This window comes from Salmo salar, chromosome 02 (genome assembly GCF_965601325.2).
Source record: "Salmo salar chromosome 02, fSalSal1, whole genome shotgun sequence".
Taxonomy (NCBI): Eukaryota; Metazoa; Chordata; class Actinopteri; order Salmoniformes; family Salmonidae; genus Salmo; species Salmo salar.
Genome location: NC_138292.1, coordinates 16,481,158 through 16,507,612, shown reverse-complemented (window position 1 = coordinate 16,507,612; position 26,455 = coordinate 16,481,158). Strand labels below are relative to the sequence as shown.

At 43.4% G+C, this 26,455-nt stretch overlaps 1 long non-coding RNA gene and 1 pseudogene across 2 annotated transcripts; one reads left to right on the top strand and one right to left on the bottom strand.

Annotated features, from left to right (window-relative positions):
* Positions 1-3,331: 3,331 nt before the first annotated feature.
* Positions 3,332-18,719, top strand: LOC106606036 (mutS protein homolog 5-like; annotated as a pseudogene). Its single transcript, XR_014380116.1, has 18 exons — positions 3,332-3,417; positions 3,667-4,650; positions 4,773-4,895; positions 5,116-5,225; positions 5,329-5,364; positions 5,441-5,523; positions 5,659-5,704; positions 5,871-6,009; positions 6,121-6,182; positions 7,874-7,995; positions 8,092-8,164; positions 9,891-10,000; positions 12,212-12,292; positions 12,381-12,468; positions 15,480-15,592; positions 16,527-16,601; positions 17,206-17,343; positions 18,634-18,719. The product of XR_014380116.1 is annotated as a mutS protein homolog 5-like (transcript).
* On the bottom strand, positions 18,616-26,077 carry LOC145850426 (uncharacterized). The gene is made up of 2 exons (XR_014380117.1): positions 19,893-26,077; positions 18,616-19,643 (listed from the first exon to the last, which is right to left on the bottom strand). It is a non-coding gene; the product is annotated as an uncharacterized LOC145850426 (long non-coding RNA).
* Between the last annotated feature and the right edge of the window lie 378 nt (positions 26,078-26,455).

Here is a 26,455-nt window from a genome sequence, read left to right as displayed (position 1 = left end):
GTCAACAGATGTTAGCATGTTCCAGAGATTTCTGTATGTCTTTAGCTGACATTTTAGGGTTCTTCTTAACCTCATTAAGCATTATGTGCTGTGCTCTTGCAGTTATCTTTGCAGGATGGCCACTCCTAGGGAGAGTAGCAACAGTGCTGAACATTCTCCATGAACATCAAGGCTTTTAGAGATTCTTTTGTAACCCTTTCCAGCTTTATTCAAGTCAACAATTCTTAATCTTAGGTCTTCTGAGATCTCTTGGCATGGTTCACATCAGGCAATGCTTCTTGTGAATAGCAAACTCAATTTTTGTGAGTGTTTTTTATAGGGCAAGGCAGCTCTAACCAACATCTCCAATCTCGTCTCATTGATTGGACTCCAGGTTAGTTGACTCCTGACAACAATTAGCTTTTGGAGAAGTCATTAGCCTAGGGGTTCACATACTTTTTCCAACCTACACTGTGAATGTTTAAATGATGTATTCAATATAGACAAGAAAAATAAAATAATTTGTATGTTATCAGATTAAGCACACTATGTTTGCTTATTGTTGTGACTTCGATGAAGATCAGATCAAATTTTATGACCAATTTATGCAGAAATCCAGGTAATTCCAAAGGGTTCACATACTTTTTCTTGCCACTGTAGTTTTGCAGATGGTGGAGTATGAATGAGAAAAGAGTTAATGGATTTCAGATAATGTGGTCATTGAATGCATTTTGTGTGAAAGCAATGAAAAATTATTCACAATTTGGTCTACATACACTTCTGTTTCGCTCACTGTGTGAAGAGTTTTGACAATGTGACTTCAGTTTTGACCAATGAATGTTAGCAATTTCATTTTTTTTTTAAATGTATGTTAAATCTATTGCTGTTTGTTTTAAAATGCATTTTTTTTTATTAAATATCTGATATTACCATAACTCCTGTCCTGGGGCTCATTGTTATTGTTAAAGTCTTCCCTACCACATGTTCTCACACACACACACACACACACACACACACACACACACACACACACACACACACACACACACACACACACACACACACACACACACACACACACACACACACACACACACACACACACACACAGGATGGTTGTCATCACACATGTATACTCACAGATTTAATTCAGTTCTGAACCCATGCTTTAGCAGAGATGAAATAGGAAGCAAGACATCCCACTCCCCAGTGGTGTAGTGGTGCATGGAGAAGTGGAAATACTATAATTTTGCCAAAAATGTTTCAAATGGCCCTCCCCGCGAAGGAAAGATGCCCTGTGTGAAAAATACTAGGAGAAACAGTGACATTCACTCTGAATGACCTAAAATGATCAATCACATATTCTTTCACTGTCAGGCCAACCCAAGCTGTACTGTGCAGTAGGCTAATAGTAGTACCTATTATTGAAACAGATCAACTGAATCATAAATTCACAGGTTTCAGATTTTCCCCAATTCTTTCAGGCTTTCGTTCTCAAAGTCACCTTTTTTTAAACAGAAAAAAAACGTATGTTCTAAGTTCATAACAATGCTTAATAAACCACATCTGGAGACCACTTTTGAGGTCTGGGAAAAATCAAATACATTTTTATTTGAGTGTAGTTACCCTTGAATGCAACTGTGCAGGCACCTATCAGTGTTGTTTGGTTAGCAGTGTTTCTGTAGCACATGAGATGGAGTTTGCAAAATAAATGTCCACTGGATTGATGCAAATAATCATGATATCATTCTGACAGGTAGGCATGCATTCTCATGTTCTATTGGTTTTCTTTCAACTTTCTTTCATTGTCTAGCAGCCAAAGGAATTATCCTAATCATATTAGCAACCCATGACAGTTATTGCATCTTTAAATCCCACCACTTTCTAACAGATATTCCCATCTCTGTCCATGAAACAGCTCACATGTGCAGTGCACATTTTAGAAAGGTGTTTTCCCCAAATTGCATTTTGTAATTTTCACACAGTCATGTGTACATTGTTGCGCCTAAAATGTGAAGAAATAATATTTTAGCAACATTTTAAGCTAAACAGTCCAATCTGTTCCATCAGCCCTATTAATTGATAAGGTGGATACCTCCACTACACTGCTTTGATAGGTATCAGTGGGGATTAAGAAGTGAGTGTATGCAATGCCCACTGAAAAATAAGTGAGTATACAGCGTATACCTGTGTGTGCCCTTCACTACACCACTGCCACTTGCAAATGTTTTCTGGTTCTTATAGTGTCAATGAACTGTATAAGTAGACCAAACCCAGCTGCTAGCATTGGTGTATATGGGAGAACCACCCCTTAAAGGGGCAGTGCCGTCAAAAATGTAATTTACACTATGAGGTCGAAATAACATTATGATAATGTCCTTTTTGTGTCAGCATGTTCAGGTGGGATGATGTTTTTGTCCCAGATCACGACATCACAATCTGATCTGATTATTCTGATGCGTATATATCCTACTACTTTGAAGGGGTAAGGGTGGATGTGCTGTAATATCCTATCTGCCAAATATATTTACATGTATATCAACAGGGGCTAACAAGACCAGACTGAGCATTTCAATGGTAAAAGGAGGCTCAGGGAAATAAGATATTAAACATATAATGACATTATTTTCATGAAATAAACACACACATTGATTTATTAGACATATGGTGATTACTTAAAAATACAATTCAAAATACAGAGAAAAATATATTTAACAAAATAAAGAAAAGACTGGGGGCTTAACTAGCTGGTAAACGAGTGGGACGTCTTCATTTATCTATCATCTTTGGCTTTAATTCTGCTGCAGCCACGCCAGCGCACGTGGGGATGAATTTAGCGCGCTTGGTGACATGCCTCGCGCCAGGTGCCAGATCACAGTGAGAGACGCCCTTAAAATCAACTACACACAGCAGCAAAAAGCCGAGTAAACGTTAAAGTCAGTTGAGATAGACCACGGGTAAGTTGCTAACTAACAGACATGCCATAACTGAGGCGCACATTCTATATGTCTGTAAACTGAAAGGGCTAACAGTAGCAAACTAACAGTAGCCAAATGATGATATCATGATTGACGTGACAAAGTTCAGGCCAAAGTTGTCTGCGTGTCTTTGTGTAGCCTAGAGAGTATATGGCTGGTGCCTGGTGATGTCAGAGGAAGAGGCCTGTCTGGGCTCCCAGATATGAATAGAGAAGAGGAGGAGGAGGAAGAATCACATGAGGTGAGAGCAACAGTGAACACACACACGTCATGTGTGCTAAACCAACTACAAACAATGGGCCATGGCAGAGTAAGATAATGTGTGTCTGTATCCAGGTGTTGCTGAGCGTGTTTGCCCAGCATGTGCAGTTGGGGTTGTGTTTCTATGACAGCAGAGACTTCACTCTGCACTACATGCCTGACACCTCAGACAACCACAAGCTCCAACTGTTGGCCAGAGGTACATACTAAAGTTAAACACACATACACTTACACACACTAACTACTAACTGACCCAAACACATTTCTCCGTTTCCCCCCTGTCCTCTCCCCCTCCCTCCCACTGGTCCCCTTCTCCCGTCTCCTTCTCCTCTCCATCCCCCGTCCTCTCCCCCTCTCCCTCCCCCTGTTCTCCTCTTCTCCTCTCCTTCCCCCGTCCCCGGTCCCCTGCCTCTGTCCCCCCCTCCCATCTTCCCCCTCCCTCTCTCAGTGGTCCAGGAGGTGAGCCCTCATGTGATCATGACTCCTACAACTCATCCAGAATGCCGCAGCCCCTCTGGTGTTCAACCTTCCCAAGTTCTCTCACGTCACCCCGCTCCTCCGCACACTCCACTGGCTTCCAGTTGAAGCTTGCATCTGCTACAAGACCATGGTGCTTGCCTATGGAGCTGTGAGGGGAACCGCACCTCCATACCTTCAGGCTCTGATCAGTCCCTACACCCAAAGAAGGGCACTGCGTTCATCCACCTCTGGCCTGCTCGCCTCCCTACCTCTGAGGAAGCACAGTTCCCGCTCAGCCCAGTCAAAACTGTTCGCTGCTCTGGCACCCCAATGGTGGAACAAGTTCCCTCACGACGCCAGGACAACGGAGTCAATCACCACCTTCCGGAGACACCTGAAACCCCACCTCTTTAAGGAATACCTGGGATAGGATTAAGTAATCCTTCTAACCCCTCCCCCCCCCCAAAAAGATATAGATGTACTATTGTAAAGTGGTTGTTCCACTGGATATCATAAGGTGAATGCACCAATTTGTAAGTCGCTCTGGATAAGAGCGTCTGCTAAATGACGTAAATGTAAAAAAAAATGTACAAATCATTACCAGTGCTAAGCAGGAACGCTGCATGGTCCAGTTCGTGCAGGGTCCAGTTCGTGCAGGGACTGGGTGAGGAGGAGCACCGCACAGGGAGGACTGGGGAAGGGAAACCTTTAGGCTGGCCGGGGAGGGGTGATGGTTAAGGTGGAGGGTAAAGGTTAATGCTAAAAAATCTTTATACATTTGCACTTTCTCCCCCTTTCTCACTTTATCTGCTTGCCCTTCTATCGCTCTCTCTCAAGCTCTCTTCTATCTCTCACTCTCTTCTTTTTCTCTCTTCTATCCCCCTCTCTTTCTGACTCCCTCTCTCCTCCCTGCTTCCAGGAGCCAACCCAGACTACAGGCCTGAGGTGGTGACCTATCCCTATGTGGACTTTGGTAAGAACAGCTGCCTTGCCTGTGGTGGTAATACACTAGGTATTGTTCTCAGTGTAACTTTTGAACATCAATAGTCAAGTTTTCAGTTACAGATTCTCTCTCTCTCCCTCTCTTTACCACAGGTCTGGAGGTCAGTAAGCAGAGGCTGTTGTCTGCCCATTTTCCCTTCCTTCCTCCCGCCGTCTCAGAGAGAGAGAGAATCTCCTACCTCTCCTCCTGCATCTCCTTCGACTCCCCCCCTCATGGTGAGTTCTCCTCCCCCCTCATGGTGAGTTCTCCTCCCCCCTCATGGTGAGTTCTCCTCCCCCCTCATGGTGAGTTCTCCTCCCCCTTGTTCCAGGAAAATAACCTCACACTGACATTTGAGATTAAATTGAAAATGGTGTGTGTGTGTGTGTGTGTGTGTGTGTGTGTGTGTGTGTGTGTGTGTGTGTGTGTGTGTGTGTGTGTGTGTGTGTGTCCTAGCTGCGGTCAGTAGGTGCGTTGCTGAAGTGTCTGGACAGGAGGAGAGTGGGAGTGGAGCTAGAGGACAGCAGTGTGGGAGTCCCCATCTTACAGTTCCACACCTACACACTGTAAGACACACACACAACACACACATACAGAGAGATGGGTCAGTTGTGTATAGGTATTGTGGTTGAATGTTTTCTTCACATCTGAATTTCATTCCTCTTACAGGAAAGACGTAGTGTACGTGGACCAGGATACTTACAGGTCAGTCCCCCTGGAGACGAACACAGACACAAACACACACACACACTCTCTCTGCCATGTTTGTTGTGTGTTCCAGCGTGCTGCAGATCTTCAAGTCGGAGTTGCACCCCTCTGTGTACAAGCTGCAGTCTGGGGAGAAGGAAGGGCTCAGTCTCTATGGTAACACACATTATGGGAAGTTAATGCGCTGATGTGATGTCAGTACATTCTCACACTCGCATTATGAGAAGCGGTGATCTCTCAGTCGTGTTTCCAGTAGTGATGATGTCATGGGTGTTGGTGTCTCTGTTTCAGGGATACTGAATCACTGCAGGTGCAAGTTTGGCTCCAAACTGCTTCGGTGAGGAAAACCTGTTCTCATGGTTGAAGTGTCAGAAACCAACCACACACAGATTATATCTGAGAAACATAATCAATACCTCAGTACCTGTTTGTGGTGCGTAGTCATAATCTATCCCTCCTTGTTTTGCTAGATGTTGGTTATTGTGAAATCCTCTCTCTCTCAGCCAGTGGTTTCTGAGGCCTACTCGTGATCTGGCGGTGTTGAACAGGAGACAGGAAGTTGTGAGATTCTTCTCCTGTCCACACAACTCTGACTCCTTAAACACTTTGCAGTCCTCCCTACGCAACATCAGGAACATCTCGGTAACCATGACCTGTGAACTTTACCCTTCAGCGCCATGCAGTCCTCAGTCTGCAACATCAGTGATGAGTATGAATTTTCTGTAATAAACAGTATTATTTCTCCTGCTGTAGACTCTCCTGCGTTCGATGTCTCTGTCTCACACCAAAGTCTGACTGGCAGGGTCTCTACAAGGGTAGGAGTTCTACGGCCATTTATCTACACTGCTCAAAAAAATAAAGGGAACACTAAAATAACACATCCTAGATCTGAATGAATGACATAATCTTATTAAATACTTTTTTCTTTACATAGTTGAATGTGCTGACAACAAAATCACACAAAAATAATCAATGGAAATCCAATTTATCAACCCATGGAGGTCTGGATTTGGAGTCACACTCAAAATTAAAGTGGAAAACCACACTACAGGCTGATCCAACTTTGATGTAATGTCCTTAAAACAAGTCAAAATGAGGCTCAGTAGTGTGTGTGGCCTCCACGTGCCTGTATGACCTCCCTACAACGCCTGGGCATGCTCCTGATGAGGTGGCCGATGGTCTCCTGAGGGATCTCCTCCCAGACCTGGACTAAAGCATCCACCAACTCCTGGACAGTCTGTGGTGCAACGTGGCGTTGGTGGATGGAGCGAGACATGATGTCCCAGATGTGCTCAATTGGATTCAGGTCTGGGGAACGGGCGGGCCAGTCCATGGCATCAATGCCTTCCTCTTGCAGGAACTGCTGACACACTCCAGCCACATGAGGTCTAGCATTGTCTTGCATTAGGAGGAACCCAGGGCCAACCACACCAGCATATGGTCTCACAAGGGGTCTGAGGATCTCATCTCGGTACCTAATGGCAGTCAGGCTACCTCTGGCGAGCACATGGAGGGCTGTGCGGCCCCCCAAAGAAATGCCACCCCACACCATGACTGACCCACCGCCAAACCGGTCATGCTGGAGGATGTTGCAGGCAGCAGAACATTCTCCAAGGCGTCTCCAGACTCTGTCACATCTGTCACATGTGCTCAGTGTGAACCTGCTTTCATCTGTGAAGAGCACAGGGTGCCAGTGGCGAATTTGCCAATCTTGGTGTTCTCTGGCAAATGCCAAACGTCCTGCACGGTGTTTGGCTGTAAGCACAACCCCCACCTGTGGATGTCGGGCCCTCATACCATCCTCATGGAGTCTGTTTCTGACCGTTTGAGCAGACACATGCACAGTTGTGGCCTGCTGGAGGTCATTTTGCAGGGCTCTGGCAGTGCCCCTCCTGCTCCTCCTTGCACAAAGGCGGAGGTAGCGGTCCTGCTGCTGGGTTGTTGCCCTCCTACGGCCTCCTCCACGTCTCCTGATGTACTGGCCTGTCTCCTGGTAGCGCCTCCATGCTCTGGACACTACGCTGACAGACACAGCAAACCTTCTTGCCACAGCTCGCATTGATGTGGCATCCTGGATGAGCTGCACTACCTGAGCCACTTGTGTGGGTTGTAGACTCTGTCTCATGCTACCACTAGAGTGAAAGCACCGCCAGCATTCAAAAGTGACCAAAACATCAGCCAGGAAGCATAGGAACTGAGAAGTGGTCTGTGGTCACCACCTGCCGAACCACTCCTTTATTGGGGGTGTCTTGCTAATTTCCTATAATTTCCACCTGTTGTCTATTCCATTTGCACAACAGCATGTGAAATGTATTGTCAATCAGTGTTGCTTCCTAAGTGGACAGTTTGATTTCACAGAAGTGTGATTGACTTGGAGTTACATTGTGTTGTTTAAGTGTTCCCTTTATTTTTTTGAGCAGTATATATGAATAGTGTGTCTGAATGTGTATTAGACAATCCACGGTGCAGTGTGAATAGTGTGTGTGTGTGTCTGTGTTGTAGACAGTGTATAGTGCAGTGTGTATCAGGGACACAGTGCGCTCCCTGCCTCAGTCCATCCAACTCTTCCAGGAGATCAGTGAGGGATTCTCAGACGACCTTTACTACATCGCCTCGCTCATCAGAGTGGTGGGACACACAGTACACACGTCAGGTGCAGCTCCCATGTTCTGTATGTCAATGTGTTTCATTCTCATTTTATTCTGTGATTTGTGTCTTGTATAGGTGGACTTCGAGGGCAGTTTAGCAGAAAACCGTTTCACTGTCAAACCCAATGTGGACCCTGCTATAGACGAGAGTGAGTGTTAATAACATTAGGGAATGCTGAAGGTTAGAGTTATGTTAGGGTTATGTTTGTTGAAGGTTAGGGTTATGTTTGTTGAAGGTTAGGGTTATGTTTGTTGAAGGTTAGGGTTATGTTTGTTGAAGGTTAGGGTTATGTTTGTTGAAGGTTAGGGTTATGTTTGTTGAAGGTTAGAGTTATGTTAGCTGAAGGTTAGAGTTTGCTGATGGTTAAGGTGAAGGTTAGCCTCTTACATCTAGACGTTCCGCTAGCGGAACACCTGCTCCAATATCCAATGATAGGCGTGGCGCGAATTACAAATTCCTCAAAAATACAAAAACTTAAATTTTTCAAACATATGACTATTTCACAGCATTTTAAAGACAAGACTCTCCTTTATCTAACCACACTGTCCGATTTCAAAAAGGCTTTACAACGAAAGCAAAACATTAGATTATGTCAGCAGAGTACCAAACCAGAAATAATCTGACACCCATTTTTCAAGCTAGCATATAATGTCACAAAAACCCAGAAGACACCTAAATGTAGCACTAACCTTTGATGATCTTCATCAGATGACACACCTAGGACATTATGTTATACAATACATGCATGTTTTGTTCAATCAAGTTCATATTTATATCAAAAAACAGCTTTTTACATTAGCATGTGACGTTCAGAACTAGCATACAAACTTCCGGGGAATTTGCTAACAATTTACTAAATTACTCACGATAAACGTTCACAAAAAGCATAACAATTATTTTAAGAATTATAGATACAGAACTCCTCTATGCACTCGATATGTCCGATTTTAAAATAGCTTTTTGGTGAAAGCACATTTTGCAATATTCTAAGTACATAGCCCAGCCATCACGGGCTAGCTATTTAGACACCCGGCAAGTTTAGCCTTCACCAATATCAGATTTACTATTATAAAAGTTCGATTACCTTTTGTTGTCTTCGTCAGAATGCACTCCCAGGACTGCTACTTCAATAACAAATGTTGGTTTGGTCCAAAATAATCCATCGTTATATCCGAATAGCGGCGTTTTGTTCGTGCATCCTAGACACTATCCGAAATGGTAAATCAGGGTCGCACGCATGGCGCAAATTGTGACAAAGAATTTCTAAATATTCCATTACCGTACTTCGAAGCATGTCAACCGCTGTTTAAAATCAATGTTTATGCAATTTATCTCGTAAAAAAGCGATAATATTCCGACCGGGAATCTCCTTTTCGGCAAACAGAGGAAAAATCACAAAGACGGGGGCGGCCAGGGCACGCGCCTAAGCCCACAGTCCCTTGATCGGCCACTTGAGAAAGGCGATGATGTGTTTCAGCCTGGGGCTGGGATGACGACATTCAGGTTTTTCCCGGGCTCTGAGCGCCCATGGAAGACGTAGGAAGTGTCACGTTAGAGCAGAGATCCTTTGTAAAAGATAGAGATGGCAAAGAAGTTCAAGAAATGGTCAGACAGGCCACTTCCTGTAAAGGAATCTCTCAGGTTTTGACCTGCCATTTGAGTTCTGTTATACTCACAGACACCATTCAAACAGTTTTAGAAAGTTTGGAGTGTTTTCTATCCAAAGCCAATAATTATATGCATATTCTAGTTACTGGGCAGGAGTAGTAACCAGATTAAATCGGGTACGTTTTTTATCCAGCCGTGAAAATACTGCCCCCTAGCCATAACAGGTTAAGGTCATCTTACTCACCTCCGTCTGCTCCCTCTGCCAGAGAAGAGGAGGATGATGGGACTGTCTGACTTCCTGACGGACGTGGCTCGCAGAGAGCTGGAGCACCTGGACACCCGCATCCCCTCCTGCTGCGTCATCTACATCCCCCTGGTCTGACATCTACTATTACTGTCTGTCTACATTCCACTGGTCTGACATCACTATTACTGTCTGTATACATTCCACTGGTCTGACATCAACTATTACTCTCTGTCTACATCCCCCTGGTCTGACATCTACTATTACTGTCTGTCTACATCCCCCTGGTCTGACATCTACTATTACTGTCTGTCTACATACCCCTGGTCTGACATCTACTACTACTGTCTGTCTACATACCCCTGGTCTGACATCTACTACTACTGTCTGTCTACATACCCCTGGTCTGACATCTACTACTACGGTCTGTCTACATCCTCCTGGTCTGACATCTACTTTTACTGTCTGTCTACATCCCCTTGGTCCGAGACATCTACTACTACGGTCTGTCTACATCCCCCTGGTCCGAGACATCTACTACTACTGTCTGTCTACATCCCCCTGGTCTGAGACATCTACTACTACTGTCTGTCTACATCCCCTTGGTCTGAGACATCTACTATTACGGTCTGTCTACATACCCCTGGTCTGAGACATCTACTACTACGGTCTGTCTACATACCCCTGGTCTGAGACATCTACTACTACGGTCTGTCTACATCCCCCTGGTCTGAGACATCTACTATTACTGTCTGTCTACATACCCCGGGTCTGACATCTACTACTACTGTCTGTCTACATCCTCCTGGTCTGACATCTACTACTACTACGGTTTGTCTACATCCCCCTGGTCTGAGACATCTACTATTACTGTCTGTCTACATCCCCCTGGTCTGAGACATCTACTATTACTGTCTGTCTACATCCCCTTGGTCTGAGACATCTACTACTACTACTGTCTGTCTACATCCCCCTGGTCTGAGACATCTACTATTACTGTCTGTCTACATCCCCCTGGTCTGAGACATCTACTATTACTGTCTGTCTACATCCCCCTGGTCTGACATCTACTATTACGGTCTGTCTACATCCCCCTGGTCTGAGACATCTACTACTACGGTCTGTCTACATCCTCCTGGTCTGACATCTACTATTACTGTCTGTCTACATCCCCCTGGTCTGACATCTACTATTACGGTCTGTCTACATCCCCCTGGTCTGAGACATCTACTACTACGGTCTGTCTACATCCCCCTGGTCTGAGACATCTACTACTACGGTTTGTCTACATCCCCCTGGTCTGAGACATCTACTATTACGGTCTGTCTACATCCCCCTGGTCTGAAACATCTACTATTACCGTCTGTCTACATCCCCCTGGTCTGAGACATCTACTACTACGGTCTGTCTACATCCTCCTGGTCTGACATCTACTATTACTGTCTGTCTACATACCCCTGGTCTGAGACATCTACTACTACTGTCTGTCTACATCCCCTTGGTCTGACATCTACTACTACGGTCTGTCTACATCCTCCTGGTCTGACATCTACTACTACTGTCTGTCTACATCCCCCTGGTCCGAGACATCTACTACTACGGTCTGTCTACATCCCCCTGGTCCGAGACATCTACTACTACGGTCTGTCTACATCCCCCTGGTCTGAGACATCTACTACTACAGTCTGTCTACATACCCCTGGTCTGAGACATCTACTATTACTGTCTGTCTACGTCCCCCTGGTCTGACATCTACTACTACTGTTTGTCTACATCCCCTTGGTCTGAGACATCTACTATTACTGTTTGTCTACATCCCCTTGGTCTGACATCTACTATTACTGTCTGTCTACATACCCCTGGTCTGACATCTACTACTACTGTCTGTCTACATCCCCCTGGTCTGACATCTACTACTACTGTCTGTCTACATCCCCCTGGTCTGACATCTACTATTACTGTCTGTCTACATCCCCCTGGTCTAACATCTACTATTACTGTCTGTCTACATTCTCTTGGTCTGACATCTACTATTACTGTCTGTCTACATCCCCCTGGTCTGAGACATCTACTATTACTGTCTGTCTACATCCCCCTGGTCTGAGACATCTACTATTACTGTCTGTCTACATCCCTCTGATCTGACATCCATCATGGAGTTACCCATCCCTGGTTTACATGCTAACAAGGATGCTAAACAAATACATCTAAAGTGTACCTTGCTGACTGTCAGGATCGATAGGATGCTGATGCTTTCTAAATATCCATAAGATGAGGTGAAATTGTAATCTGGATGTCCTATCCTATCAACATAATTTATTTATCTCTTTCTTTCTCTCTCAGATAGGGTTCCTGCTCTCGGTCCCTCGGTTGCCCAGCATGGTGGAGAAAGAGGACTTTGAGATAGAGGGCCTTGACTTCATGGTGCGTGTATGATACATGTGTATGTTTGCTCCTACTGTGAGTGTGAGTTTATGATGTGTGTATGTTCTCACTGTGCGTGTGTGTTTAGTTTCTGTCTGAGGAGCGTCTGCACTACCGCAGTCAGAGAACCAAGGAGCTAGATGACCTGCTGGGAGACTTACACTGTGACACCAAAGGTCAGGCTGTCAGCCCTCCCCTCTCTTTCTCTCGCTCCTCTTTTCTCGTCTCTCTCTCTGTCCTCTCTAAAATGGGGACACACATAATCCAGAAAAATAAATATCAGAACGAGCAATGTCAGAGACCGGAATATAAATATATATATACCACGGGGTTGGTGGCACCTTAATTGGGGAGAACGGGCTCATGTTAATGAAGTGGAATGGTATCAAATACAGCAAACAAATCAAACATGCGCCGAATACAACAGGTGTAGACCTTACCGTGAAATGCTTACTTACAAGCCCTTAACCAACAATACAGTGAAAGAAATAAGAGTTATGAAAATATTTACTAAATAAAGTTAAAAAAATTATAATACAGGGGGTACCGGTACCAAGTCAATGTGTGTTGGTACCAGTGGCGATTTTAGCATGTAAATCTTGGTGGGGTGAAAAAAACTATTGTGGGATGCATGCCAGCAAAGCCACTACACAACACGACACTCAACAATACATTAATTGCATTATAACGGTGACAAACGGTGCCCAATAACTGTTAGGGCCTACATAAAGCTGTCCCAACAGCAGAGTCCCAACAGCAGTCCCAACATCTTTCCACTGATACACCTGGCTGTCAGCGGAGACTTGTCTGTCAGCGAAACTGTTCATTCAGCCTCATTTACTGCCTTTAAAAAAACATAGCTGATATGTAACCTTTATTTAACTAGGCAAGTCAGTTAAGAACAAATTCTTATTTACAATGACGGCCTACCCCTGCCAAACTTGGACAACGCTGGGCCAATTGTGCGCCGCCCTATGGGACTCCCAATCACGGCCGGATGGGATAAAGCCTGGAAATGGCTGACTTGTTTAAACAAATGTGGTTTCTACTGACAATTGAGATGTACAAACTATGGCATAAGGGGATGACAAGCGAATCACAGGCAATCCGTAATTTTGATTAAGACATTCATGAGCAAGCTAGGACGGACGTAGTCAATATAACTATTTGTTCAGCACTTTTGAAATGTACAGCAACAGAATTCAGAACATGGGTCGTTCTTAGTGTTCTCCCTGTACACCAAGTCAAAACTGTAGGATAAATAAAGGGGGCATATAAGCAGACAATGAAAGGTCTTACAATATTCAATGATTACATTTAAAAAAAAACTGGTTATAGGCTACATGTGCACCACCAAGTCAGAACAAAATTAAGAAGTGAAAATAGACCAAATTATTTGGGTGAGGCACATGGGCTACTACATTCACACTTAGTATTACTTTCTTAGCTACAGTATACATATCTCCCTGCCATATTACATCATTTATGCAGCAGCATACAAGACATTTTTGGACTCACCTTGTTGTGCTGTGCTCACTTGAACAGGAAGGTGGCGCGCCAGTCCTTTGTGGGCAAATTTTGTCATCAGTCTGGCATTCTCTGGATTTATGGTGCTTTCAAGACAACTGGGACTATAGGAAAAGGAGGGCCGAACAGGCCCCTATTAATATCGCGGGGCTGAAGTGGAGCGGGTCGAGAGTTTCAAGTTCCTTGGTGTCCACAACACCAACAAACTATCATGGTCCAAACTCACCAAGACAGTTGTGAAGAGGGCACGACAACACCTTTTCCCCCTCAGGAGAATGAAAAGATTTGGCATGGGTCCCCAGATCCTCAAAAAGTTCTACAGCTGCATTCTGACTGGTTGCATCACCGCCTGGTATAGCAACTGCTCGGCATCTGACCATAAGGCTCCACAGAGGGTAATGCGTATGGCCTTGTACATCACTGGGCCAATCTTCCTGACATCTAGGACCTATATACTAGGCGGTGTCAGAGGAAGGCCCAAAAAATTGTCAAAGACCCCGGTCCCACCCAAGTCATAGACTGTTCTCTCTGCTACCGCACGGCAAGTGGTACCGGAGCCTCAAGTCTAAGACCAAAAGGCTCCTTAACAGCTTCTACCCCCAAGCCATAAGACTGCTATTATTAACAATTAATCAAATGGCCACCTGGACTATTTACATTGACCCCCCCCCCCCCTTTGCTTTTACACAGCTGCTACTCGCTGTTTATTATCTATGCATAGTCACTTTACAAATTACCTCGACTAACCTGTATCCCCGCACGTTGACTCGGTACCGGTACCCCCTGTATATAGCCTCGTTATTGTTATGTAATTTTCTTATTATCTTTTAGATTTTTTTTCTTTTTTTACTTTAGTTTATTTAGTAAATATTTTCTTAACTCTATTTCTTGAACTGCATTGTTGGTTAAGGGCTTGTTGTTTTCGGTGCATGTGACAAATACAATTTGATTTGATCCAATATGATTACATAGTACCAGTCTTGGATGGCATCAAACCAGGACGAGAAGCTAGTAACGCTAGCTAGCTATGCTAACTGATGCTGCAGTGCGTGCGCTTTCTCATCCTACAGTTACAAATAACATCAACTCTTTTCAGAATATTAAGTAGCAGTCTGCCTTTTAATTCCATCTTCCGTTGATTAGATATCTCCTAACTTTTGCCTCACATGGAGACTATGATTGTAGCCTATTGGCACTTTGATAACTTATGATTGGCCGACAACAAGCTACACGCACCAATGTCCACTCTTCTGAAAAGCAAGACCAGCAGCATAAATTATACAATTTCGCGTTCGGATATTTACTTGCCGTTCCGCACAAGTCAGTTAAAATTACACATACCCAAGACCTGTGACAATCATATTAGATCTGACCCAGACCCGTGACGTTATTTACAATTCAGGATCCAGACCCGCTCTGGTATTCGGTTACAGGTGGACCCGTGAAGATCTCTAGGCTACAACCGAAGAAACCCTTTTGGGGAAAAAAAGTAGACCATACTCTCTGCATGTCTGAGAGAGAGAGAGAGAGAGAGTGGTTATGACACAGCTGCAGACCACAGTGCTGGGGAGAAGCGCCTGTCTGTACAAGGTGTGCATCTTTATGTGGTATCTCTGTGTGCACACTTACCTTTTTGTGGGATTATGCTACGTGTGTGTAGGATCTGAGTGCTGAGCTGGACTGTCTGATGGCACTGAGCCACGCCTCCCAGGAGTACGGATACACTACCCCCACTCTGGCCAACCACCACAGGATAACACTCAGACAGGCCAGGTACGCACACTCAGACCCCATTCCAGTTGGCTAGACGCCTGTATGAACCCCTAGAGTATCCAGGGAGGAGGTTAGAGAGGCAGATAAGGGTTGTTGTTGCTCAGATCTCTCACTCTCTCAGACACCCTCTGTTGGAGTTGTGTTCTCCTATGTTTGTGTCTAACTCCTTCCTGAGTTCTGAGACTTTGCCAAATTTCAATTTATCTGACAAAACAAGCAGTCATTGTGTAGAGAATCATTGTACCTTCTAAACCGCTGTGAAACATACTTTTCGTAACCAAAACTATTGTATATTCAGCTTTTTGAAACTGATGTACAAAACCAAAAGTAAAAGACGCAAAAACAAACTTCAGAACGCGAAGCATAGAAATAGCCCACATAGAACAGATCTAGCGCTTCTTAGACTTGCTTTCAATGGGAATGAAAGATCTATAACTCACAATTCTATGTGAATTTGGTCAGGTCAACCAAAAAATGACATTATGTATCAAAAGTAAAAGTATAATTAATTTCTAATTCCTTATATTAAGTAAACCAGACGGCACAATTATTATTATTTATTTTTTAATATTGATAGCCAGAGGCACACTCAGACATCATTTACAAACAAAGCATGTGTGTTTAGTGAGTCTGCCAGATCAGAGGCAGTATGTAGGCAGGGAAGTTCTCTTTAAGTGCGTGAATTTGACTATTTTCCTGTCTTGCTAAGAATTTAAAATGTAACAAGTACTTTTGGGTGTCCGGGAAAATGTATGGGAGTAAAAAGTACATTGTTTTCATTAGGAATGTAGTGAAGTAAAAGTTTTCACAAATATAAAGTAGTACTTTAAAGTATTTTTACTTAAATACTTTACACCACTGCACTACAGACACACATGCATTTACCTATTCTCAGTGTGTCATACACGTATGTGTGTGTATGTCTGTGCTACAGATGGCTCATGCTCTGAACCACAGCAGCGGTCACTCACTGGTCCTGATTGATGAGTTTGGGAAAGGAACTAACACGGTGAGAGAGAGGGAAAGAGGGATGAAACACGTGAGAGACATGAAAGTAGGGATGGAGGAGAAAGGTCTCCCTTACACTGCCCAGTTATTTGCCTTTCTTTGTGTCTTTCTATGCTTCAGTGTTTCAATGTGGGTCCAAGTGAACTGTTTCTCACCAGGTGGATGGGCTTTCCCTTCTAGCGGCATCTATCTCTCATTGGCTGAAAAGAGTTCCAGCCGAGGTTCCTCACATTCTATTGGCCACTAACTTCCACAGTCTGCTACAGCTGGGTCTCCTACCTTCCTCAGGCCTGCTGTCACGTGTGTGTGTGTGTGTGTGTGTGTGTGTGTGTGTGTGTGTGTGTGTGTGTGTGTGTGTGTGTGTGTGTGATCTGTCCCTTTCAGTATGTAAGGCTGGGATTAGTTGGGGAAAAACCCTTTAAAAGGTGTATTGTCTGCCCTAAGCATGCCTTGGACTGAAGCCCTAAGCATGTCTTGGACTGAAGCCCTAAGCATGCCTTGGACTGAAGCCCTAAGCATGCCTTGGACTGAAGCCCTAAGCATGTCTTGGACTGAAGCCCTAAGCATGTCTTGGACTGAATCCCAGCCTTGATGTGTGTGTGTAGACTCTGGAGACAGCGGTGGATGGGGATGAATTGGTGTTTCTGTACCAGCTGAAGGATGGGATATGTCGCTCCAGCTACGCAGCCAGCATTGCTACACTGGCAGGCCTTCCCCCCAGCCTCGTACAGAGAGGAGTGGAGGTACACTACACCACACACACACTAGCGTAGCTGCGGGAAGTAGGGGTGCTGAAGCACTCCCTGAAAAATATGAAGATTTTCTTTTATATATATATAGAGAGTGCATTCGGAAAGTATTCAGACCTTGACTTTTTCCACGTTTTGTTACATTACAGCCTTAAATTCACACAATACCCCATAATGACAAAGCGAAACAGCTTTTTTTTTTAAACATTTCTGCACATTTATTACAACTAAAAAACATACCTTATTTACATAAGTATTCAGACGCTTTTGCTATGAGACTCGAAATTGAGCTCAGGTGCATCCTGTTTCCATTTGTTTCTAAGAAAAATGCTATTGCAACCTCTTTGCAATAAGGAATTGAGACCAAAAGCTCAAGAGAAGTTAAGTGTTTAATACCAAGGATACAGTCAGCTGAGTGCATGCATTTAGAAAGTTCACAAAACATCTTATACTCTTCCCTCCTTTTGGTCACCACCCTCTTGTAGGTGTCACCTCCCCAGCTATACATTTTATAACCCCAATGAGTTTCCCTCCTTTCCCCTGTGGAATGTCCATGGTCCTCTCTTTGTTTAGCTAGATGTCAGAATCACACCCCGTACATCTTCATTGTCCTGGGCCTGACCCTGCTCTTTGATACTAGGCAATTTCTTCTTATCTGATTAGGTCAACCTTTCTAAATGAGCATACACACAGTTTCATGACCTAAACTCCATTAATAATCACAGTAATCATTCACTAAACAGGATACAAACAAACTACAAACTATTTAATTTTTTATTTTAATTTTTTCTCCACAAAAGTAGTGCACTCCATCTTTAATAGTTCTGTATTAGCGGACTGATATAGCATCTGTAATGCGGCCGAAAAATATTTTTCCAGCACCCACCCACAAATAATTTTTTTTACAATTTTATTTCTAGCAAAAATGAATATATAACGCAGCCCCCACACTCCCAAACTACTTCCTGTGTCTGTGCACACAAGTACAATAAGGCATCACATTTTTTTCAACAGAAATGCAAACTAAGAGTGTGAGTTCTGTATGTTCTTATAAACACTCACAAACGCTCTGAGGAAGGCCTTGAGGTCGATACGTAAAGTTATTAAAGAGCAGTGATACTATCAAGATCAGTGTGTGGGTTTCTTCTTTTCTCATCTTATTCAGCTGTTACCATTCACCTGCAACACAGATGGCTCAGATGAACATCTAAATAAGTTATTCTGCTTGCAATAGATACTCACAATCACACACAGGTGTTTTCTTTGTGTGTGTGTGTCTGTCAGGTGTGTTTATGTGGTGAAGAAGTTCCTGTGTGTGAACCTTGAGGACCAGAGTGTGGATCTGCAGCGCTACATGAAGGAGGAGCCGCTTCCCTCTGAAGGAGACCTGCTCTAACAGCAACACTACTGTATACCAGTACTACTGTTGTCTAACAGCAACACTACTGTATACCAGTATGACCTCAGCTTCACTGACTGTAAGAGGAAGTTGCCCCAAGATGCTGATGGTTTTAGAGAGGTTAAGATGATCCTAGATCTGTGCCTATGGGTCTGAGAGATTGATGCATACTACTTTAGGATTTACCATAACACTAAAGTCAATAGGAAATAATGTAGTATTCTCTATGGAAATATTTTGTTTGGAGGAGAACATAAAAGTAATTTTGACGTGTTTTAAAATATCCCAACCAAGATTGAGGACAATGTAAATTTGTATTACGTTATTCACGGTTACAATTCAGAATGTTCAATAAATATGATATAAAATCCAGTCTCCTTTTCTTGTTTTTGCCAACAACAGAATGAGAAAATTACATTTATTCAAAATTGAATTCCATAAAACCATCTAATCAATTTTGCCCAAGCCTAGAGACAGCTTCTAAGGGTTGAACATGAGACTTTTGCCTCAGTCTGGCACATCCACATATGTTAATTACTGTCCATATTCCTTGACAAATAAACACAGAATATTAACAGAATTAAGAAAATTGAATAAATGTGTGCTGCTGGTGACTTTATGATGTATGGTGGTTATTGTAGTCTGTTTGAAGGTGAGGATCATGGTTATTGTAGTCACTGTCAGGGAGAGGAGAGGTGGATGACAGTTATTGTAGTCAGTGCCAGGGAGAGGAGTGTGTTGAGGGGTAGTGTGTGTCCGGTGTTGCAGAAGTGTGTGTCACAGCAGTGCCTGGTCATCACGTAGATGGTTGTGTTGGAGAAGATCTCCACATTGGTCACCAGCTCACACTCCTTCGCCTTGACACAGCCCAGCAATTTAACATCCAACACATCACCTACAGAAACACACACACACACACACACACACCATTAACACACATAGACACTGTCAACACACTAATATGCTCTGCTTCACATTTCTCTGCCAAAAATCCACAAAACCCAGCACCGTAATGTCCCACTCACAGCCCCCACACACACACAGAAACACTCACACACAGCCCCCACACACACACAGAAACACTCACACACACAGAAACACTCACACACAGCACCCGCCGGCCATGTCTATCCATGTGACCCACCTGCCTTCCCTCGGCCAGTGTAGCACTTCTCCCCGATGTTGCAGTTGGTTTTGGTGGTGTAGCAGGCATCCCAGAAGCCCAGGTCACAGCGGAAACACTGCAGAGGCCCCTCCTCCCATTGCTCCTCCTCATCTGGGACCACAGGGTAATATCATATACAGTACACTCTCACACAGGGACATAATCGCTACAAGTCATGAGTGCTATATTGATTTATTGATAGAATTGATCATTTAAAGTCGAAGGCTGCTCCTGACGGAGACAACATTACATACATAAAAAAAGATTAAAGGTTTATTTCTATTGTGATCCTCTTTGTCAAATAATATGAAAGGTGGGCAAGATCCCATTGTACACAGTGGCGGTCTGAGACCATTTCAACTGGGGGCCAGTTGTACTGTTAGAGGGGCCAGTTACATTAGACGTTATTGTTGTCATATCGTTTTCTTCCCCCCCCCCAGAACCACTAGTGATTGTACACACTACACTCAATGCAGTTTTAAAAACATTAACAATTACAAATATTTACAACATAGTCAACAGTACAGAGGTACCCAAGGCTCCCGAGTGGCGCAGTGGTCTAAGGCACTGCATCTCAGTGCTCAAGGCGTCACTACAGACCCTGGTCCGGGTTATGGTTTTCGCAGGATAGGCCGTCATTTTAAATAAGAATTTGTTCTTAACTGACTCGCCTAGTTAAATAAAACATTTAAATAAACCCTTACACAGGTCACTTCTTGAAAAGAAAAAAAGCCCTAATCAATCAACCATTATTTTTATGTGATGCTTTAAAGCTGTTCTCTGATGAAAGATTTAATTTACAGTGGTAATTTGTTCCACAGTACTGCAAGACAAGAGTAGAATAGAGGAATACGTTATTCCCGATGAAGCTCTTGAATCTACAGGGAATAAAGTTGGTAGAGCTCCCTCTGGTGGAATACTGCTGGGTGTCACCAATGTGATAAAATAATTACAAAGGTATTGTAAATTTGGGAAATAGTTATGTAAAATGTTGTGGGTAACCCCCAACTTGGGTGACTGATTTCACTTGAGCAACTCTTGAGCCCTTTCAGTTTATCAAAGAGACAGGGTTGAACATGAGTACCGAATGGGAGCTTGAGAACAATCTTGACTATCTTATTCTCAGTGGTGTAACATACTTCAGTAAAAATACTTGAAAGTACGACTTAAGTAGTTTTGGAGGGTATCTGTACTTTACTATTTATGACAACTTTTACTTCACTACTTTCCTAAAGAAAATGATGTACTTTTTACTCCATACATTTTCCCTGACACCCAAAAGTAGGACAGGAAAATGGTCTAATTCACAAACTTATCAAGAGAACATCCCTAGTCATCCCTACTGCCTCTGATCTGGTAGATTCACTAAACACATGTTTCATTTGTAAATGATGTCTGAGTGTTGGAGTGGGCCCCTGGCTATCTGTAAATAAGAAAAGGGTGCCGTCTTGTTTGCTTAATATAAGGAATTTGACATTATTTATACGTTTACTTTTGATACTTCAGTATATTTTAGCAATTGCATGTACTTTTGATACTTAAGTATATTGAAAACCAAATACTTTTAATCAAGTAGTATTTTACTGGGTGACTTTCACTTTTAATTGAGTCATTTCATTTTAAGGTATCTTTAATTTTACTCAAGTATGACAATTGGGTACTTTTTCGACCACTGCTTATTCTGAGTTTTCTGAAGCTTATTCTTGAGGCACACACATTATCAATTATCTAATCAAAATGACACTGCACAAGGGGCCCTGCCAGTGTCTGCAGTATTTTCCTATCGTGAAAACATTATTTCCTAGCCAGAAACTTTACTTTTTGGTTAACCTTGGTGAGAGATTTTAAGGCCATACTCTCACCTGATGGGTCACTATCTTACTCACATCCAAGGTAGCTCATGGCATCTTTGGCAGTAACCACTGTGTCTATAGCAGACCACAGAACACTGTGTCTATAGCAGACCACAGAACACTGTGTCTATAGCAGACCACAGAACACTGTGTCTATAGCAGACCACAGAACACTGTGTCTATAGCAGACTACAGAACACTGTGTCTATAGCAGACTACAGAACACTGTGTCTATAGCAGACTACAGAACACTGTGTCTATAGCAGACTACAGAACACTGTGTCTATAGCAGACTACAGAACACTGTGTCTATAGCAGACCACAGAACACTGTGTCTATAGCAGACTACAGAACACTGTGTCTATAGTAGACTACAGAAGAATGAGTATAGTGCACCAAGATGTTACAGTAAGAGGGGAAACTAAAGTAGTTTAGTCAGGTAATTTTCTTAGGTAGCTGTATCTTGTGTCCATCTGCCAGCAGTATACCACAATGCATCCCTCTACTGAAAAGCATTAATGGCGGATGAGGTAAGTTTGTAAAGCACTTTGAGCACCTACAGTAGGTGGAAATTAGGTTTAGGTGGTAAGTCTAACACTATGTACAAATTAGGGTTAGACTTACTGCTTATAGCTAGTCTAGCTATACTGTTGTTCCATTACCACCTAACATGGCCATCCACCTCTGGTGGGAGCAGCTCCTAGTGCTAATCCAAACCCTGAGTTTCTGTGATGTTCCTAATCTCTGGTCATCAGCCCCTCTTATCCTGTTAGCTTGTTAGCCCCTGCCAGCTCAGGTGAACACTAATTGGCTAGAGGGTTGGGGTTGCACAAATTCACCAACTAGAACTAGGAAGTATTTCATCCAGTGTTTCCTATATCACTGGGTTGGAACAAAGACCTGCATGCACACACCAGGACTACAGTGGACCTAATGATTACTATATGGATTATAATAGCTACCTAAAACCAATTCCAGTAATCATCCCAAACCAGAGAAGGCTGGTGGGAGGAGCTATAGGAGGACAGGCTCATTGTGATGTCTGGAATGGAATCAATTGATTGGTATCAAACACATCAAACATATGAAAACCATGTTTGACTCTGTTCCATTCATTCCATTCCTCCTATAGCTCATCCCACCAGCCTCCTCTGTCCCAAACATAGAGTCACCCAACTCAACCTCAACTTAACTCTCTTCCAGTAATTATCTTCTCTTCCAGTAATCATCCCAAACATAGATTCACCCAACCCAACCTTTTTTCAGGAAAAAAATCACAACTACCTTCAGGATAGTGACTGCAGGACTGGTGGAGGTGGTTAAAGACATGAAAAGCCCATCCTCTTCAATCAGAACAATCCCAGTATTTGTATAAAACTGATACTGACATATTTGTATAATATCATAATATAATTATTTTCATAGTGAATATGTTCATGGAGGCTCTGTGTAGCTAAAATGTCATGTTTATGTTCCTATTGACGTGTTATGTATGCTTTATGAACACACATTTAAAAATATATATATATCTTAAATGTGCTGTAGCAGTTTGGAGTTTTTTATTTTATGTATTTAAGTCAGTTAAGAACAAATTATTATTTACAATGACCTGGGTCTGTAGTTGGTGTTAAACAACATCAGGAAAGATATATAATATAATTCTATGATTATAACATTCAAATTGTATGTCCCCCAGCTTCTGTGTGAAAAACTTCACATCCCATACCTAAAGTATAGCCTACCTAAATACTATGACCCAGATCAGAGAAAGACCAATTCATCTCGATTTACCTGCAGAAGCTGTTAACATCGCCAGGGCAAAAACACAGAGCATCAATCCCCTCATTTCAGAAATAAATCCTTCAAACTATCCAGAGAAGGGCCAGTTGAGACCACAAAACGAGGAGTGTCCCTGAGGAAGTGAATGAGCTCCATTGTGACAGTAGGAGCAGGCACCCCTGTAGCTAGAATTGGATTAAGACGCATTATACCTGTCTATTCTCACAGACCAATCACTGTTGTTGTCAGAGGCACCACTGCGCAAGCCATCCGGAGCAGAGAGGTAAAGACAGAGGCTCTCTATAAGCTGTCATATATATATATATATATCTGCTCCGGATGGCTCAGATCTGAAGCATTTTATTGCAGTAGTGGAAAAAGTACCCAATTGTCATACTTGAGTAAAAGTAAAGATACCTTAATACAAAATGACGTGAGTAAAAGTCACCCAGTAAAATACTACTTGAGTATCAAAAGTAAATGTAATTGCTCAAATATACTTAAGTATCAAAAGTAAAAGTATAAATAATTTCATATTCCTTATATTAAGCAAACCAGACGGCATAATTTTCTTGTTTTTTAATAGTCAGGTCACACTGGTAAATAGTAAAGTAAAGTACAGATACCCCCAAAAACGACTTCATTAGTACTTTAAAGTATTTTTACTTAAGTACTTTACACAACTGTGTTATTGTAAAGCTAAGACATTTAGTTAACCAATCGGCTCAGACAAAGATCTGTCTGTAACTAGTCTGGGCTATTTCACTAGCTCATGAAAATATCTGTACTTCCCCCCCATATTAAACTAACACATTAGCATCATCAGAGAGAATGTTTTTTTGAGAAAAAGCTGTTGGATTCTTAGAAATACTCCTTATGTGGGATCTAAATACTTATTTGATTGAACCTTTATTTTGACAGTGTCATGCTGAGACCACGGTTTATTTTACAGATGAGCCCTGTAATTACAAAAACACACTACGAAAAGCAAAAAATATGGATTTAAAAAGTTACAATGGAAAGAACAGATGGAGAGGATTAGGGTATCTCGCAGGGCCGCTGGAAAAAGCCTGTTACACTTTATTATTTCATGAACATGTTTAAACACCTCAAAGGGAATAATGGGATGTCCTAAATCAACAATGAGGGTTAGATGACTAATGGACATCTGTACTTGACTGAATGGTCTACCACATGAAGGGGGGTGCTATTGAAATCCTACTTTATGTTAAGGTGTTGTTGCTGTGGGTCACAGGTGTCCCAGGTGTTGTTGCTGTGGGTCACAGGTGTCCCAGGTGTTGTTGCTGTGGGTCCCAGCTGTCCCAGGTGTCGTTGCTGTGGGTCCCAGGTGTCCCAGGTGTTGTTGCTGTGGGTCACAGGTGTCCCAGGTGTCGTTGCTGTGGGTCCCAGCTGTCCCAGGTGTCGTTGCTGTGGGTCCCAGCTGTCCCAGGTGTCGTTGCTGTGGGTCCCAGGTGTCGTTGCTGTGGGTCCCAGCTGTCCCAGGTGTCGTTGCTGTGGGTCACAGGTGTCCCAGGTGTCGTTGCTGTGGGTCACAGGTGTCCCAGGTGTTGTTGCTGTGGGTCACAGGTGTCCCAGGTGTTGTTGCTGTGGGTCACAGGTGTCCCAGGTGTTGTTGCTGTGGGTCACAGGTGTCCCAGGTGTTGTTGCTGTGGGTCACAGGTGTCCCAGGTGTTGTTGCTGTGGGTCACAGGTGTCCCAGGTTGAAACACTAACTTGAGATCCTGACTATCTACTGATCAATGGGATATTTGCACAAAGTTGTGATTTGCATGTTAGGATTGATGTTATGATTCAGCCCTCTGTCTCTGGTCCTGTAACCCCAGTAGGGTCTCCCTCCTCGGTAAAACACACGTCTGACTCAGCGAGGAGTTAAGCAGCTTAGAGACAGTGCTCCCAGTCCCACCGGGGGGGGCTACAGTACTGATCCTGCATAAACTCTAATAAAATGTATGACTGACATTAGAGGGAGACTAAAACAACTGTCCTGTTTGTGGGATTGCGTAACACAGAGCCAGACAGACAGTTAAACAAACCTAGGCAACAGCAAGAGCAGAAATACAATGCACAGGTTATCTCCATGTGGGACAGAGAGGGTGTGTGCTTGTGCGCACGTTTGTGTGTGTGTGTGTGTGTGTGTGTGTGTGTGTGTGTGTGTGTGTGTGTGTGTGTGTGTGTGTGTGTGTGTGTTATGGGAGGCCATAGGTGGAGCATTGTGAGAGTAAGTGTTAGGGTCAGGCAGGGATTACATGTGAATTTAATCTGATGTTCAGGATTACAGTCTAGCAATCAAACACTGACTGACCACATAATTCAGCTGCTGCATTAAACTCACAAAAACACACACTTCCCAGTATTAGCATAGTCAGAAGCGAGAAACCAAGTACTGGTTTATCCCTGGTAGTGTCACTGGTGGTGAACCGGGGTAAATGGGTTCAAAAGCAGTACGAGGTGTGTGAGGTTTAGCATGTGTGAAAGCATGCATGCGGTTGTGTGTGTGTGTGTGTGTGTGTGTGTGTGGTGTGTGTGTGTGTGTGTGTGTGTGTGTGTGTGTGTGTGTGTGTGTGTGTGTGTGTGTGTGTGTGTGTGCCTGTGTTGTGTAGATGTGTCTGGCCGTGCAGGGCAAGGCAGTCTTGGCGTTTCTCACTAATCTCAATGGCATTATCCCAGCATGTGTCTAAACAACAGAGGAAATACTCTGCAGTCCTGAAATACCAATAAAAAACCCTTGGTCGGTTCCACAGCGTAATTGGAGGCGGGAGGAGAACACTCAGGACAATTAAAATCCCCCCTCCCTCTCCCCCTTCATCTCTCCCTCCTCCTCCTCCCCCCTTTTACTGCATCTGTGTCTGTGGGCTCTATTCAATTAAAGCCACAGTCTAACATCCTAAT